Here is a 19,194-nt window from a genome sequence, read left to right on the forward strand (position 1 = left end):
GCATCTTTACCTCCAAGATTGTATGAGATCAACCACCCGGACAGCTGCTGCAACAATTGGTTTGCATAACCAAAGAATTTCTGCACAAACTGTCAGAAACCATCTCAATTTCTGTACAAACTGTCAGAAGCTCATCTGCATTCTCCTCTTTCTCATCGGGGTCTCTACCTGACTGCACTTTGTCGCCGTAACCGACTTGAGTGGGCAAATGCTCACATTCAATGGCATCTGGCACTTTGGAGAGGTGTTCTCTTCACGGATAAATCCAGGTTTTCTTAGATCTTTAAGTTCAGCTCATGAAAAATGTGGGCAAAAACAAGTGTTGCGTTTATAATTTTGTTCAAAATATATATATATATATATATATATATATATATATACACATATATAAATATCTTATTAAAGGGTTTGGGACAGCTTCTCCAATATGAAAATGAAAATAAAGTAAGCATAGCCATACAGCTAATAACTAGGGTAAAAAATAAAATATTCCAAAAAAAGAAAAAATAATATGGTTCTCAACCATCTGTTGTGGTGTTTTGGGGATGTGCACTGGGGTTTTATTAAAAATTATCTATGAAATTAGGCCTGCTGCTGCTTGGTCTTGTTGTCATCCTTCATTGTAACGAGGGACTTTGGACCCTGAGAAAGCCGATAAGAAGTGTCTATCTCACCAGAAAAGGACATGGAGGGTTATGGCCTTTCTCAAACAGGATATTGCGATACACCTCTAGGTAAATAAGAGAACCAGTAACCTTTGCTAAGTGGAAGAGTGAGAGAGTGAGTTTGATAATGCAGTTTGGCAGAGTTTCCACCAAGGACAGGGCCTCTGTGAAAAGAGGGGGTTCCCTTCCTGGGAAATTAACCAGTAATCTAAACAAAATAATTGGGAACAGAAAAACTACTGCAACCAGCATATAACATGACCATAAGTACACAGATACACACCAGTATAGAAATAATACAAACTTTATTTAAGAAGAAATTAATAACCTTACATTCAGAACATCCAATATGCTAACAGATATTATTAGCAAAAGAGGTTCGATATGAGTCCTGGTAGAATTGTGCATGTATATCCGGGTATTTATAGTTAGTAATAGAGATACTGTATCTCCAGATGGCTGTTGCAGGAAAGTCAAGTTGCAGGGGCCCCTTAGGATGACACAGCATCTATCTTTGTACTGGAGACCTGAAGACAAGATCAGCGGCCACAGGTTATGCACCAACTATTGTCCAACCAGCCTGGAATGAGACTTCTTACCAGCAGGAGCTGTAATGTGGCACTGGAACTTAGAGTCAGCCTATCTACTCTGCACTTTAATCTCTCCCTAAAAGTGTCTGCATAATACAGTAAAATCTTGGATTGCGAGCATAATTTTTTCTGGAAACAGGCTTGTAATCCAAAGCACTCGTATATCAAAGCAAACTTCCCCATAAGAAATAATTGAAGACCATTTATTCATAAGTCCTTCAGTTTATAATCCATATGAAAAGATTATAGCAATGTGATAGGTTGTGTAACCATAAAATATCCATCTACAAATGGCAGCCTCCACAAGGGGATTAGAAGGAAAATCCTGCAGGAGCTACAGAGTATAAAAGAGAAGAGAGCGTCTCTAAGTGTAGTAATATGGTTACATTTAGGCTGGGTTCACACTTATGCAAATTAAATGCGGGTTTCCCCGAATCCAATTTGCATGTCAGGAGCCTGTGGCTGGCTCTCAATGGAGTCGGTTCACACAGCTCAGAGACGGCCGTGGAGCGAATTGTTCAGGAGTCCTGTGCGCCTTCTGCTCCGTTTCAGGTCGGAATTCAGCCAAAAATTCAGACCGAAATCGGACCTGAAACGGTGAACAGGGAACACTAGACCCCTGCTGTGAGCCAATCTGCACCGAGGTGTGAACTAAGCCTTAAAGAAGTGTAGCACCCTACAGGTAGGTGCTGGGTAAAAGTATAATGGACCTTGGCTGCCTAACAGTAGGGCCATGTTTTCAGCTGGGCTGTCATGTCTCTCAGGTGTGGTTACTGAGAGGGGAGTCTCCCCACTGGCTCTGTGAGAGGATTCTTATTAGGCAGTGGAGGAAATCCAATCAGTGGCCCATTCGGACTTGTATCTACCCCAGAAGGCAGATTCTGCTGCAGAGGATTCTGGGAGGGGGTATAAGTCTGAGGGGAGCGCATGTCGCAGCTTCTTTGGCAGGAAGCAGAGTCCCAGGAGGAAGAGTACGGCTGCCTCTCCTCCTGTCAGAAGGATCGGGTGTCTTGGGTGGCTGCCTGAGTATCCAGAAGGGAGAGCTGAGCTGCAGAGAGGATCCGGTGTGCCGAGGACCAGTGGAGAAAGAGGTCAGTTCCAGGAAAGCCTTCCAAGGTCGTGAGTACTGTGGAGTGCTCCTGGGGTCTGCCTAGCATAGAGGGGACCACTCCGGTGAAGGTCCCAGGGATCCTAGAGCCTGCAAGTGTAAAGGGGGTTGCCTAGTGAAATGACCCTGAAGTGTAAAGGGGGCTGCCTAGTGAGAGGACCCTGGAAGTGTAGAGGGGGCGCCGGCGGTTGGGCCCTGAAGAGTCAAGTGTGCAGTGTTAAGAGTTGCAGCAGTACAAGCAGTTACAAGGAGCTACCTCAGTCAATGAAGGGCTGGAGGGAGTCATACACAGGACTTTTGAGCTAGACAGAGTGTCAAGGATCATTACAGTCCTGGATCTTCTGAGTTAACCAAGGAGTTAAAATCGAAGTTCTAGCACAAGTTCAGCATAACAGTATTTTTAAGTGCCAGGGAGTGTTGGTTGGCATTCAGCAGGCGTCAGGACAGTACCAACGGGCATTTTTCTGTACAGTGTCCCAGTTAAACCTAGTTGAGCCAGAGGAGTATCCCACTCATTTCTTTCTCCCATCCCCATTATAAAATAAACAACACAAACCAAAGATGCCGGAATAGTCATTGTCTTAGTTCTCACACTTGGGTTTTCAACTTAAATGTGTTGGAAGTGTTTCCGGTAACAATGGCAGACCCACCTCAGGCCCAATGCCTGGAAATATTGCTACAGAAGGTACAACATTTAGCAACTCACATGATTAAAGAGTGTTACAGCCTGGGGAAAGAGTGTGTATGAAGGCCACTGTCAAGTTGTCTTGGGATCGGCCAGATCAGTTTGAGGTGTGAGAGAAGAGACGGGGATAGAATTGGTTACAGAAATAGTACCCATTAAGAGGTTGTCGAGGACCGGGGGAAGAATCAGTGTCCGAAACATTACCGGTCAACCTGTCAGCCTGAAGCCTCCTATGGTGATAGGACGTGTGTGGCTACACCTGTGACGTTGGATGATTTGGTCCAGAAGGCCACCGAGGACCATGAAAGAGAATCCCAAGTTCGGCGTCCTGCTTTGTCTCTCAAGTGAAAAGAGCAGATCAAAGCCCAGTTAGCAAGATGGGAAGAGATGTATTCCAAGAATTACTTTGATGTGGGTTGCACTAAGAGTGCACAACACTGAATTCGAGTGAAGACAAGCTTTTCTGAGAAAGGGCTTGGCGAATACCCTTGAGTGATCTTGAAGATCTTTGGGAGCAGTTGGCTGAACTGAAGAAATCTGGAGTCATCAGAGAATCCAGGAGTCCTTATGCATCTCCTATTGTGGTGGTGCACAAGAAGAATGGCTCTATTCGGATGTACATTGATTATTGAACGCTAAACCAAAGCACCATTCCTGACCAATATACCATGCCTCGTATAGAAGATGCTTTGCAGCGCTTGTCTGGAGCGAAGTGTTTTAACCTATTGAATTTGAAAAGCGGGTATTAGATGCCCATGCATCCTGATGACCAAGAGAAGGTAGCTTTTATCAGCCCGGTTCGATTTTTTGAGTTTGATCGCATGCCGCAAGGACTGGCGGGAGCACCTGCTACCTTTCAGAGGTTGATGGAGAACAGGGTGGGAGACATGAATTTGATAGAGGTGCTCGTGTATTTGGATGACATCATTGTCTTCGGTAAGACACTGGAGGAACATGAAGCATGACTGGAGAAGGTCTTCCAGTGACTCAACACTGAGGGACTGAAACTGTCATTGGAGAAATGTCAATTCTACCAGAGGACCAAGGACTGTTAAAGAGTTGAGGTAATTTCTAGGATTTTGCTCCTTCTTTAGAATATTTGTGAAAAACTTTGCACAAATTGTGAAGCCTATGAATGAGTTGTTGCAGAAGGAAGTGAACAAAGGTTCCCAGAAGTTGAATTCAGGGGAGCCCAGGCAGTTGGGCCCAGGAGACCACATGAGTCTATTCAGGATCAATGGACTTCAAAGTGTGAGAAGGCTTTTAGAAGTCTGAAAGAGAGCCTCACTGAAGCCCCAGTTTTGGCCTACGCTGACTCTTCCAAGCCTCATGAGTTGCATGTGGATGTTAGCCGAGATGGGTTAGGAGGAGTTCTACTGTATATCAAGAAATGGAAGGGAAGCTTTGTCCTATAGCCTATGTGAGTCGGAGTCTTACTCCCTCTGAGAAGAACTATCCTGTGCACAAATTAAAGTTTCTGGCCCTCAAGTGGGCAGTAGTGGACAAGCTGCGAGACTACTTACTGTATATGGAGCTACATTTGTGGTCACAATGGATAACAATCCTCCGACCTACCTGTTGCCTACAGCTAAATTAGATGCCACTGGACATTGGTGGTTGGCCGCACTGTCCGAGTTTGAATTCAGCTTAAAGTATCGGCCAGGGATAGGAAACCGGGTGCAGATGCCCTATCTCGAAGACTGTATGTTTCAGATGAGGATGCAAGGAACTGGGTTAATTTGACTCCTGGAGTTCACACAGTGTGTCAGGGAGTAGAGCATCATCATAAGGAGGCCATGGGAGCTGAAGCCGTGGGAGTTTCCCCTGCTGGAGTGCCTCGGTGTTACTGTGATCTGGCTCAAGTGCATAGTCAAGAATTCCCTCAGCTGACAAAGGAAGACTTGAGAAGGGATCAGCGGGAAGATCCACTATGTAATCTTGTTAAGAAGGCATTGGTAGCTCGAGACTTTCAGATGCTACTGAAAAGTTCTGTTGATGGTGCGAAAGTAGTTTACAAAGAATGGGAACGAATGCAGTTTGAAGACGGTATCATATACAGGAAAGGCCCATCTGAGGAACCAGAAGTTGTTCGGCAATTGTTTCTTCTCTTCATGATGACAATGAACATTTGGGGTTGGATAGAACCCTTAAGCTAGTTAGGGATCGTTTCTATTGGCCATCCAAAAAGGCCAAAGCTGAAAGTTATTGTTGCTCTTGTATCCGGTGAATTCAAAGAAAGACTTTGCCTGTGTCAGGGAATCAATACCCTGCGCAGGCGCACTGGCGCCGCTAACCGGCGAATGCCTATGTGCATGCGCATACGAAGAGGCACCTTGAATAGCTAGAGGCTACCTTACAATAGCTCGAGGCTACCTTGCAGTAGTTCGAGGCTACCTTGCAATAGTTCGAGGCTACCTTGGAATAGTCAGAGGCTACCTTGGAATAGTTAGAGGCTACCTTGGAATAAGTTCGAGGCTACCTTAGAATAGTTCGAGGCTACTAAATTGGCACCAAAACAGCCTATTTAAACACAGCAGTCACTCCAGGTAATTGCTGTGTTATCATCAGCTCTCCTGTATCCTGTGCCTGTTTATATTCTGCTGTTCCTGTTTACCTGACCCGGCTTGTCTTTGGATTCTGATTACCTGCTGCCCGCCTTGACCTTGGCTTGTCCTGACTATTCTCCTGCCTGATCCTGATCTGTTTATCCGCTACCGGCTATTGGTCCTGGACCTGATCCTGGCTCCAGCAGGGAATCCGGGGGACCGCGACCTGGTGTTAGCAAGCAGCCAAGTCCATCCCCACCATCTGGGGCCCTGGTGAAAACCGGCTAACACTTAGACTCTGCGCCTCTGGTGAATCTGTGCCACGCCAGTTACCCGGTAAACCACTCCTCTTATGTCAGGCTCTGCCACATTACCCAGTGACAGCCTGGTAGGGCTGTCCCAATGGGCTATCTACAAAGTCAAGGGCCAATGGAACTGGTGTGCAGGTAGTTCCTTGCCATTCAAGGTTAAAGGACTGTTTTCTATTGATGCATAAAAGGTGGTGGGAGACACAACTCAAGTCCCTGAATGCAAGGGTGGCTCAATAGGATGCTGCAAGAGAAAGGTGCCACCTTGACATCTTGAAACTGGAATCCAAGTTTGAAACAGCAACCAAGAGGAACTGGCAGGACCACCAGATATTTACTAAAAACAAATACATTTGTTTAAAATAAATAAAATAAATAATAACAATACAAATTTTACAGGCTACATTTGCTTAGCTTTCTATGTGAGGCAAAAACTTCTGGTGAGTTATCCCCACTTAGGGGGCTTGCGGTGGAGCACCGAGGGTGAATTGTGGAGGTGTAAATCTGCACCTGTGCCTCCTAATCTATGGACCTTCTTTAGATTTGCATATACAGAAAAAAATAGGTATGTGAAATTTCTAAGTAGAAGTCCTAAACTTAAAGAGGTTGTAAACTCGTTTGAGTTTTTTTTTTTTTTTTTACACCCTGCAAAAGAAAGACATAATGAGCTAGTATGCATCACATATTAGCTCATTATGCAATACTTACCTCAGAACGAGCCCCCGCCGTGCCGCTCACTCACCTCTATGACGGGCGACATGTCTAGTCGCCCGTCTTCCGGGATCGCGGCATCCGGCCATCTGATTGGCCAGAGCCGCGGTGACGTCACTCCCGCGCACGCGCGCGGGAGCTGACAGTCACGGCACGGGGCTCTGAAGGAACGGCACGATCGGCCGTTCCTTCAGAGCGCATGCGCCAGTGACGTCACTGGCGACATGTAAGGTAAATATCTCCTAAACGGTACATGTTTAGGAGATATTTACAGTACCTATAGGTAAGCCTTATCATAGGCTTGCCTATAGGTACAAGTTGTAGAGGAGGGTTTACTTCCTCTTTAAACCTATTTCCACACCCATTTAAAACCTATGCTAACAATCCCTTTAAAGGAAAGATGTGTATACCTACCTAATGTAATGCCGCTCTAGTCCGGTCATGTGATCAGCTCACAGTGCTGGCTTTAGTGGAGAGGAGGAACAGCAGACAATGGATGCCCAATAGTAAACTTAAAGGTATGTCTCCGCACAGGGACTGCAGACGTTGCAAGCGATCTTTCCTCTCCTCTGAAGCCAGGCGCTGGGGAGATTATGTGACTGGACCAGAGCGCCCTACGATTAGGTAAGTATACACATCTTTCCTTTATAGGGTAGTTAGTATAGAGCTTAGAATGGGGGTGGGAGCAGGTTTAAGCTAGTTAGGTTTTTACCAGACTTCTACTTTAATTGCAATGTTTTCCTTTCCATAAAGCAGTGGTGTCAAACTCACTTTCACTGCAGGTCGCATCAGCATTTTGGTTGCCCTTAAAGGGCTGGTTGTATCCATAAGACTATATAAATGTACCTACTCTTTATCATATTAAGATAACTGCCTCTGCATTTGATTATTACTGGTTTAAGTAATAACTTAAGACTTAAGCTGTGAAGGGCAGGCGCAGACTAGCATGGAGCTCATTTATACTCCTGTAGCAAATGGTGCAAGTCTGAAAAGGAGGGTCGCACACCGCTTGTATCATCCACAAGAAACTTTATTGGAAACTGCTCAGATAGAACATGGTTTTGCCATGACGTTCTGTCTGAGCAGTTTCCAATAAACATAGAAAAAAGAAGGAGGGGACAAGAAGTACCCCTACCAAAAGGGGACAGGACTTTATAGGAAGTGGTGTTGTCCATGGGGTGAGCACATACATGTATATATCATAAAAAATAATACATTTTATTGTATAAACATGATTAAAAGGTCTTCAATTTAGATATATAAATGTGCACAAAGCCATAGCACAAAGGCTTCAACTGTTACACATTTCCAGTGCTTTCATAAGTACATTAACCACTTTGCCACTGAGTACCGTAGTACTACTGCGGCAAAGTGGCTCGTTATCGTCTGACGACGTAGACCTACGTCGTCAGACACTCCCCCTTGTGGGCGGCGCTCGCGCGCCACCGGAGGCTCGCTCCCGCTGTATTTAGTCACAGCGGGAGTCGGGCAAGGGGAGGAGCAGCGGCGATCGCCGCTACTCTGCCCCGATCGTCGGGGATCTAGTGTGGAGATCTGCCCGCCTGTGTAAACACAAGCGGGCGGATCTCCCAAGTGACAGGGAGTGACAGATCGGAGTGTTCAGCATAGCTGAACATCCGATCTGTCCCTGGCTCACACAGTCACCTCCCCCCCCCACACGTCAGTAAGCACCAGGCATAAATTAACCCCTCCCTCTCCAATAAAATTAACCCCTTCCCTGCCAGTGTCATTTTTACAGTAACAGTGCATATATATAGCACTGATTACTGCAGTAATTAAAGTAAATTTTGTTTGGGCATGGTGTCGCACGACCGCGCAATTGTCAGTTAAAGTCGCACAGCGCCGAATCGCAAAAAGTGGCTCAGACGTAAGACAGCAAAATGCTCTAGTGGTAAAGTGGTTAAGGTCCAACGTGTTTCGTTGAACACTTTCTCTGCTTCTTCAGGGAACTTTAAAGTGTATCTACATTATTAGGAAATTTGAGAAAAGAAAAACATAGTATACATCAAAAATTAATTAGGAATACACACTAATTATTCATAGATAAGTGAATATCTGTGCCTACCAATTTTGCCACAGTACACTGTTAAAAACCTCCAAACGCACATGGTAAAACCCAGGTCTTAAAATGACCAACTGGCTTCTGTTCGAATTCCAGGATCAGGTCTGATGTGTTCTGCGAGACCCTAATGTACTTATGAAAGCACTGGAAATGTGTAACAGTTGAAGCCAATGTGCTATGGTTTTGTGCACATGTTTCTATGTCTAAATTGAAGACCTTTTTAATCATGTTTATACAATAAAACATATTATTTTTTATGATATATATGTGTATTTGCTCATTTCAGTGACAACACCACTTTCTATAAAGTCCTGCCCCTTTTGGTAGGGGTACTTCTTGTCCCCTCCTTCTTTTTTCTATGTGATATATATTTGGATGTGGATGTGGTTAGTTGTCCCTGGAACTGGTATAATATACTAAGATTCAGTTTCCAATAAAGTTTCTTGTGGATACCAGCAATGTGCAGTCCTCCTTTTCAACTGGCATAGAATTGTATTATTCCCATAATAATTATAAGCAAATGTCCATAGCACCCCACCACCCTTTACATCAATTGTCAAGAGACCCTCCACCCCTCCACCATCAGAAGTCAAGAGACCCCAACCCTCCCTTACATTACAATGTACCCCCTTATCTTGTGCTGCTGCTGGGGGTGAAGCTTGGAAACAGAAAGTACAGAGTCTGGTGGAGGACCAGAGGAGGCTGGAGACCCAACGAGACAGAAATTAGGGAGTTCTGCAGCTGCACAGAGAGGCACAGGATCTGTAGAAGAAGTTCTGTGATCCCCTTTGCTACCAACAACTGACATGGGGGAAATTGACAGAGATTGGCCTCTCTACAGCTACAAGAAGAAGCACAGGATCTGGCAGAGGAGATATATCCTCCTCCTCTGTTGAGACAAGTAGGGAGCAGAGATAAAAGGGGATGCCGCAGCTGCAGGAGAGGTGCAGGGGCCATATGAAATGGTCTAGGGGGCCGGATTTGCCTTGCGGGCCTTGTGTTTGACACATGTACCATAAAGAATTTCCTTTTCCATTCACATGCCATGCGCCTTCGAACTTGCTACTGTAACTAAATTGAGAATTCCAGGAGAGGCAATTCTCTAACACAGCCCCCCCCCTTCTTTTCTGGGAGTGTCTAATTACCGTGTGAGTTGATCCAGCTCCTCTGCCCCTCCCTTCTCCCACCCCTCCACATAACCTTTTAAACAGCTGTGTGGAGAGGAGTGAAGGGGGAATAGTATAGAGCAGTCACTCATGGGCAGGTGACCGATAGATCATGTCCCTTCCTTGCTGACTCCTAGACCCTGGACAGGAGTTGCGGTGGTATTTACTGGAACCAATACCATTTCCCTCTTTCTCTTCCTTCTATTGGCATTCAGTTGCTGCAGGGGGGAAGGATATGAGTTCCAGTAAACGCCGCCCCTGCCACTCCTCCTTTCCAGGTTCATCTTCCTTTTGCTGCCTGGGCCCCCTGTGTGCTCTCCTGGTCCCCCCTGCAGCTCTGTCGGCTTCCCTCATCTTCCTCCAGCTCTTGTGGAGGGGGTGTTTCAGGGTGGAGAGTTGGAGAGAAGGGAGAGGGGCAGTTAATATGTCATTTACTGGCCCCTTCCTTTTCTGAATGAACACAGTGAGCGATCAGTACCGATCACTTATTCTGTTAATTCCTAACTGAAGCATAGTGAGACATCAGGGGCCTGCTTAGACACCTAATATTTCACCAAAAGCCCCGCCCCCCCAAAAGGGCTGCTAAAAAATTGTAAAAAATAATTTAGAAATAAATAAATATTAAAGAACTGATACCATCCATTACCCTAATGACACCATCCTCTACCCTACTGACACCGTCCACTGCTCCATTGACTGACACCGTCCACTGCCCTACTCACACCATCCACTGCCTTACTGACACCATCCACTGCCCTACTCACATTGTCCACTGCCTTACTGATACCATCCACTGCCCTACTCACACCGTCCACTGCCTTACTGACACCATCCACTGCCCTACTCACACCATCCATTGCTCTACTGACACCATCCACTGCCTTACTGACACTGTCCAGACACCATCCACTGCCCTACCGACACCTTCCACTGATCTACTGACACCATCCACTACCCTACTGACACTGTCCACTACCCTACTGACACTGTTCAGACACCATCCACTGCCCTACTGACACTGTCCACTGCCTTACTGACACCATCCACTGCCCTACTGACACCGTCCACTGATCTACTGACACCATCCACTGCCTTACTGACACTGTCCAGACACCATCCACTGCCCTACTGACACCGTCCACTGATCTACTGACACCATCCACTGCCCTACTGACACCGTCCACTGATCTACTGACACCCTCCACTGCCCTACTGACACCATCCACTGCCCTACTGACACTGTCCACTGATCTAATGACACCATCCACTACCCTACTGACACCTTCCACTGATCTAATTACACCATCCACTACCCTACTGACACTGTCCACTACCTTACTTACACTGTCCAGACACCATCCACTGTCCTACTGACTGACACTGCCCACTTTTAGGTAGGCTAAGTTTATATTTTTACAGTGACATTTGTTTTATTTTATTTTTCTAAATTCTTCTTACTATTTAGTTTGGCTTTGCTAGTTAATTTCTTTTAGGGGGGGTGACGGGGGGGCTGCGTCCGTCCTCTCGCCCCCCCCCCCTCCCCCTCAGATCAGAGGAGGGCACGCGGCGCTCAGAGCTCTAGGCAATTAATTTTCTCATTTTTTGTTATTTTCTATTATCTGATCTGTGGGAACCTCACGGAGCTTGTCTATCACATTTTTTACCCCACTATAGGACGCGCCTGGTTGCGCGAAGGTAAATTTCTTACGCGCATGGTTGCGCGAAGGTAGAGTTCTTTCCTCCCTTTTTTTTTTGTTGGGGGTTTTTTTTTCTTCCCTATGTCTGAATACCTGATTGCGGGCGGGGGGGAGGGAGGGGGGAGGACACCGCATGCAACACCGAATACCCATAAACGAGGGGAAATCGGATGTAAAGTCACAACCCTCAATGTTAGAGGGCTATCTACCCTACAGAAGCGTGCACGCCTACTGCAGGATTTGAAACGTAGCCATACACAAATAGCATTCCTGCAGGAAACATATTTCAGGAAGGAGTCTATACCCAAATTATACAATAAAGATTTTCCCTGGGTATATCATGCCCCTTCTCCTATTGCTAAGTCCAAGGGTGTCAGTATCATTATTTCCAAAGAGAAAGTGTGGTCATATAAGGAGAGTTTAGCAGACCCCATGGGAAGATATTTGTTAGTAAAGGGGAGTATTGGACGGACAGATCTCACACTGGTGAATGTGTATCTACCCAACTCAGACCACCTAGCTTTTCTACAACAGTTGATACCGGTCATTTTGGGTTTTAGGGAAGGTCATTTGGTCTTGGGGGGGATTTTAATTTCGTGCCAGAACCCCTTATAGATACTTCAAAGAAATCTTCCTGTATTTCATACTCGCGACTGCGGCGTCTGCAGCGTGAACTTTCTATCTTAAATCTTGTCGACCCTTGGCGGTTAATGCACCCGAATGTAAGGGACTATACCTATTATTCTCCGATCCACAACGCCTACTCTAGAATAAACCGCATCCTGGTCTCTCAGTCAGATCTTCCATTGGTATTCTCCTCCAGCATCGACAATTTTTCTATATCAGATCATGCCCCAACTCATGTCTGCATGGGATGGGATTCTATGCCACCTAGACCTACTACATGGCGTTTGAATGAATCACTTCTGCAAAATCCAGAGACGGGGGGGAAAATTGAGGAAGCGTTGAAAAACTATTTTCTAGAAAATAAAGATGACTCTTTATCTCCTCCAATCATTTGGGAGGCCCATAAAGTTGTGGTTTGAGGGGTTATTATGCGGCTGGCTTCTCAACAAAAAAAAATCCAGGAGAAAAAGGTGAACGAGTTGCTTTCTCAAATTGAAGAATTAAGTAGACTCCACAAAAGATCCCTGGCCATCGAACATCTGGCCCCTCTTACCCGGGCAAGAGAGGAATTAAATAGTATCTTATTCTTAAAGATAAATAGGAGATTGATATGGCTTAAAAGATACTCCTTTGAATTTTCAAACAAACCAGGGATGATGTTGGCAAGGGCCCTGAGGGGACCTAGGCAACAAACGCACATCCCCCGCATTAGGGGGGCGGGAGGTTGAGAGGTGACCACATCATCGGCAATTGCAGGTGAATTTAGTACATTCTATCAATCCTTATATAATCAGCAGAGTGAAGGGAATGGAAAAGTAAACCAAAATAAACAGTTAGAACGGATTGAATCACACCTTCAAAACTCTGGTATGCCGGTGTTAGCTGCGGAACAAGCACTCGCAATGGAAGGAGAGATTACAGAAACAGAACTGGCCGTTGCAATATTCCAGGCTAAGACACATAAAGCTCTGGGTCCAGATGGACTCACAATGTTATATTATCAACACTTCAGGTCTCACCTGATACACCCCCTTTTGGGGCATATGAATTCTCTTCGGGACGGCTTGGCATTGCCTTTAGATTCACTGAGGGCGTATATAACGCTTATATTGAAAGAGGGGAAAGATCCCCTTCTCTGTGGCAGTTATTGCCCAATTTCTCTCCTGAATTGCGACACGAAACTTTTAGCAAAAATACTTGCAAATCGCCTCATTCCTTATATTCCACATATAATACACTATGACCAGGTGGGCTTTGTTCCGTCGTGTGAAGCAAGGGACAATACCACCCGGGTCATAGATATTATCCATGCAGCCCATGTTTCCTGTAACAAAATGTCGATGCTCTCTACTGACGCGGAGAAAGCATTTGACAGGGCGGCCTGGAGTTTTATCAAGGCCACCCTGTCATATATTGGATTGGGTCCACAGATGTTAACATTCATTCTGTCATTATATGCTAATCCATCAGCAGCTGTATGGGTGAATGAGTGGAGATCGGACTTTTTTTTAATATCGAACGGGACCAGGCAAGGTTGCCCGTTGTCCCCTCTCATTTTCATTTTGACACTTGAACCTTTTCTATGTTCAATACGTAGATCTCCCAATATATCAGGGATGTGGGTTGCTGGTGAGCAGCACAAAGTGGCTGCCTTTGCAGATGATCTCATATTTTTCGTTACTAATCCCATTGTATCTCTCCCAAATATACTGGAGGCACTCAGAGAATACGGAGCTTTAGCTAATTACAAAATTAATCTTACTAAGTCGTCGGCACTGAGCATTTCTATGTCAATACAGGAGGAACTCCAATTTCGCACATCATTCCCATTCTGTTGGGCTGAGGGCTCGATAAAATATTTGGGGGTCCAGATTATAGCAGACCCCTCAGATTTATATAGGAAAAACTTTCTACCTTTATTGAGGAAGATCAAGGGAGACCTGAGAAGCTGGCAACAGCTATTTTTAACTTGGTTTGGTAGTTGTAATGCACTAAAAATGAATGTTTTACCTAGGATTCTATACATAATGCAGGCCCTACCATTTGCAATTCCTTCTACTTTTTTTCAGCAGATTAAGACGATGTTCTGCTCTTTCATTTGGGCTCAAAGATCCCCGCGGGAGACCCTGCACCTCCCCAAAGACCGGGGGGGGGGGGATAGTATTACCGGATATTCGTAGGTATTATAGAGCTATTCACTTGACACGGGTAGTGGACTGGAATTGCAATGGGTCCCTTAAACGATGGGTTGGGCTTGAGGTAAACGAGGCGGGCCAAATGACCCCTCCTGCGCCATGGTTGATATACTCTTCTGCGGACGAGGTGTATGCACATCCTACTATAGGGACGACAATACGGGAAACCAGACATATTCAACATTTCTCTAAGATATCCCCCAGCCCATCCCCACTGATACCATCTTAGGGAACCCTGAATTCCCTCCGGGAAGTGTAAGCGCAAAGGTACGAAGTTTGGCATATGTCAGTAAAGTACGTATATATGATATATGGAAGAAGGGGCAAATACCTACACAGGAAGAGATTGCGGAATGGCCAGATGTTGATCTGGATTATTTCAGTATTTTTCAATTAAGACACTTCCTGAGGACATATCAGAAAGGGGGGTATGTCCCTAGGAACTTAACCCCCTTCGAAGAGATATGTATCTCGAAGGCCCCGCCCAAACATTTGATATCTTTATTTTATACATGGTTGTCAGAAGAGCAAGAAGATCAACACCTCTCGTTTATACAGAGGTGGGAACATGAACTTGAGATATCCTTAACCCCTGGGCAAGTCAACAAAATTTTGACTACAGTTCATAAAACATCTATGGATTGTAAGATCCAGGAGATGGGCTACAAAATACTTACCAGGTGGTATAGAGTCCCTAAGGTGCTACATAAAATGGATGAGAAATACACGGACAGTTGTTGGCGTTGTGGATCGGAAGTAGGGACTATGGTGTGTGTTGGGTTTTTTTTTTTTTTCCTCTTTTCTTGTTGTTTATCCTGATGTATGTATTATTTTTTTTTATGGTTTAATTGGTCTGTATTTGTAAAAAATAAAACCCAATAAAAATTGTCAAATTTAAAAAAAAAAAAAAAAAATTTCTTTTAAAAAAAAGGAAACCAAGCCTCTGTGATCTTTGATCTCTTTCATGTTGTTCAGGTAGATCCCCACCTCTCCACCCTGGTATAGAGTGTCACTTTAGTGACAGCAAGGAGTCTGCTAAAGGGTTGCTGACATCACATCCAAGATGGCAGCAGTCTCAGAGCTTTATGTTTTCTTTCCAAAGGAGGCTTTCACAGGTAAAAAAATATCCATAAAATACATTACGTTACTGTTATACCCAAAGCATGTTGTAACCTAACACATTGAGCAAAATCAAATAAACACTCCACAGAACACTTTTTGTTCAAATTGTTACCCCAGCAGTTGCAGTTTACAACCTTAACCACTTCAGCTCCGGAAGGTTTTACCCCTTTAATGACCAGGCCATTTTTTGCGATTCTTTAACTAACATTTGCGCGGTCGTGCGACGCTGTACCCAAATACAATTGATGTCCTTTTTCCCCACAGATAGAGCTTTCTTTTGTTGATATTTGATCACCCCTGCGGTTTTTAGATTTTTTAAACAAAAAAGAGCGACAAATTTGAAAAAAACACAATATTTCTTACTTTCTGCTATATAACAATCCCAATAAAGAAATTTAAAAAATCAAATATTTTTTATCAGTTTAGGCCAATTTGTATTCTGCTACATATTTTTGGTAAAGAAAATCCCAAAAAGCATATTTTAATCAGTTTGCACAAAAGTTATCGTGTTTACAAACTATGGGATAGATTTTTGGACTTTTTGTTTATTTTTATTTTTTTTACTAGTAATGATGGCGATCAGCGATTTTTAGCGGGACTGCGACATTGCGGCAGACAGATCAGACCCCTAACTGACATTTTTGACACTTTGTGGGGACCAGTGACATTAATACAGTAATCAGTGCTAAATAATATGCACTGTTACTGTATAAATGACACTGGCAGGGAAGAGTTAACACTGGGGGTGATCAAAGGGTTAAATGTATGTCTAAATGTGCTTACTTACTGTGGGGGCTCTGTGACAGGCACACAGAGATCAGTGTTTCAGCTTAGCTCTGTGTCTGATCTCTCTGTGTCTGTGTGACAGGAGAGCCGCCTGCTTTGTTTACATAAGCATGCAGCTCTTCTGTCAGTTTCTGTGAAGATCACAGGAGGCCGGCGGCGATCGTGCCCGCTCCTCCCATGGTCTGGCTCCTATTGTGTCTAATCACAGCGGGAGCGCGGCTCCTGCGGCGCGCAAGCGCCGCTGAGACCGCATGCACACAATCATGTAGATTGACATGATTATGCGCAGCCGAGCCACCCTGCCACAGTAATGCTGCGTGGAGCGGTCGGCAAGTGGGTAATGCTGCTGGTTCCTGATCCCTCAGTGCTGTTTCTCTGATTTTCCAAGAAAAAGGCAACAATGGACAATGCAGTCCCAAGTCAGTCTATTAGCTTGGAAAAGGAAGGAGGGAAGAAGAGGAGTGCCTTCCTGGGATACAGGGCTGTTTGTTTTTCTTGATGCACAAAGGGAAGGAAGACCCAACCCCAGGGCCGGTGCTTCCACTAGGCAAACTAGGCGGCCTTTTTTATCCACATTTTTATCCACAAACTAGGCGGCCGCCTAGGATGAACTGCCACCTAGGGCGCAGCCATGGCCAGTGCAACATTGCTCTCCTGTTACCTCCTTTGTATATGAAGGGGTGTGTACGGTTAAAGGGGGGCAGTGTGTATAGGAAGGGGGGTGTAGGGTTAAAAAGGGGTAGTGTGTGCAGGAAGGGGGTGTAGCATTAAAGAAGGGCAGTGTGTATATGAAGGGGGTGTGGGTTAAAGGGGGGCAGTGTGTGCAGGAAGGGGGTGTAGCATTAAAGAAGGGCCGTGTGTGCAGGAAGGGGGGAGGGGCAGTGTGCACAAGAAGGGGTGTGTGGCATTAAAGGAAGGTAGTGTGTATATGAAGGGGTGTGAAGAGGGTTAAAGGGGGGCAGTCTGTATATGAAGGGGGTGTAGGGGGTGTAGGGTTAAAGGGGGCAGTGTGTATATGTAGGGTTAAAGAGGGGCAGTATGTGCAGGAAGGGGGTGTAGCATTAAAGAAGGGCAGTGTGTGCAGGAAGGGGGGGAGGGGCAGTGTGTACAAGAATGGGTGTGTAGCATTAAAGGAAGGTAGTGTGTATAGGGTGTGAAGGGGGTGTAGGGTTAAAGGGGGGCAGTGTATATATGAAGGGAGGTGTAGGGTTAAAGGGGGGGCAGTGTGTGCAGCAAGGGGGTGTAGGATTAAAGGGGGTAGTATATACAGGAAGGGAGTGTAGGATTAAAAGGGGGGGGTCATTATGTACAGGAAGGGGGCAATGTGTTTTTTTAGGGGGGGTGCAAGTATCTGGTCTTGCCTAGGGTGCAAAATAATCTAGTACCGGCCCTGCACAACCCTAGTCCCCTCATGCAAGGGTAGCTCCACAGGACACTGCAAGAGAAAAGAGCCTCCTTGAAGCAGAAAACCTAGGTTAGCCGTCATGGGACCAGCTTAAAGAGGTTATAAAGGCAGAAGGTTTTTCTATCTTGATGCATTCTACTATACATTAAGATAAAAAGCCTTCTGTGTGCAGCAGCCCCCCCTATACTTACCTGAGTCCCATCTCCATCCAGCGATGTTGCACAAGAGACACAACTGTCCCTTCTCATTGGATGAGACATCCGGGAAGCCCCATTGGCTCCCACTGCTGTCAACCAAGTCAGCGAGCCAATGAGGCGAGAGGGAGGAAAGGCCGGGCCATGGCTCCATGTCTGAAAGGACACACGTAACTGTGGCTCGGCTCAGGTGCCCCCATAGCAAGCTGCTTGCTGTGGGGGCACTCGGCAGGAGAGAGGGGCCAAGAGCAGCAACGAGGGAGCCAAGAAGAGGTGGATCCAGGCTGCTCTGTGCAAATACAGCACAGAGCAGGTATGTATAACATGTTTGCTATTTTTAAACAAAAAAAAAAAGAGACTTGAGTATCACTTTAAACTGGAGCATGGCCAAGAATTAAAAGATAATACAACAAAGCTAACATTTACTTTTTAAAAGTAAACATTCTTTACTCTTTTAGTAAATCAGCTGGTATCTTGTTTTTTAACCACTTGCCGACCACCAGCAGTACATATAGTGCGGCAGGTCGGCTCTGTCCCATGAAAGGACACAGGGGGAGCTGATCTGCGGCTCCGGTGGCCGCGATCTCTCCCCGTGGAGACAGAACGGCGGTCTGCCGCTGTAAACACAGCAGAAAGTTGTTCTGTCAGCAATGAACACAGGGCTCCTATGTTCCTCCTATTTAGGAACACAGGTCCCTGTGTTCATTCCATAAGTCCATCCCCCACACAGTTAGAAAGCACCCCCTAGAGACACATTTAACCCTTTGATCGCCCCTGGTGATAACCCCTTCCCTGCCAGTGTCATTATTACCGTAACAGTGCATATTTTTAGCACTGATTACTGTTGTAATGTCACTGGTCTGTCTGATCTGTCGCAGTCCCGCTAAAAATCGCTGATCACCACCATCACTAGTAAAAAAAATTAAAAATAAAAGTGACATAAATCTTTCCCCTACTTTTAACTTTTGCGCAAAACCATCAATATACACTTATTGGGATTTTTTTTTTCCAAAAATATGTAGCAGAATACAAATTGCCCTAAAATGATGAAAAATTTTGATTTGAAATTTTTTTTCTTTGGGAATGTTATATATCTGAAAGTGAAAAATATTGCTTTTTTTCAGAATTGTCACCATTTTTTTGTTTATAGCGCAAAAAATAAAAATCGCAGAGGTGATAAAATACCACCAAAAGAAAGCTCTTTTTGTGGGAAAAAAGGACATCAATTTTATTTGGGTACAGCGTCACACGACTGTGCAATTGTCAAGTAACGCAGTGCCAAACCGCAAAAAATGGCATGGTCATT

This window comes from Pelophylax lessonae (assembly GCF_965119305.1).
Source record: "Pelophylax lessonae genome assembly, chromosome: 10".
NCBI lineage: Eukaryota > Metazoa > Chordata > Amphibia > Anura > Ranidae > Pelophylax > Pelophylax lessonae.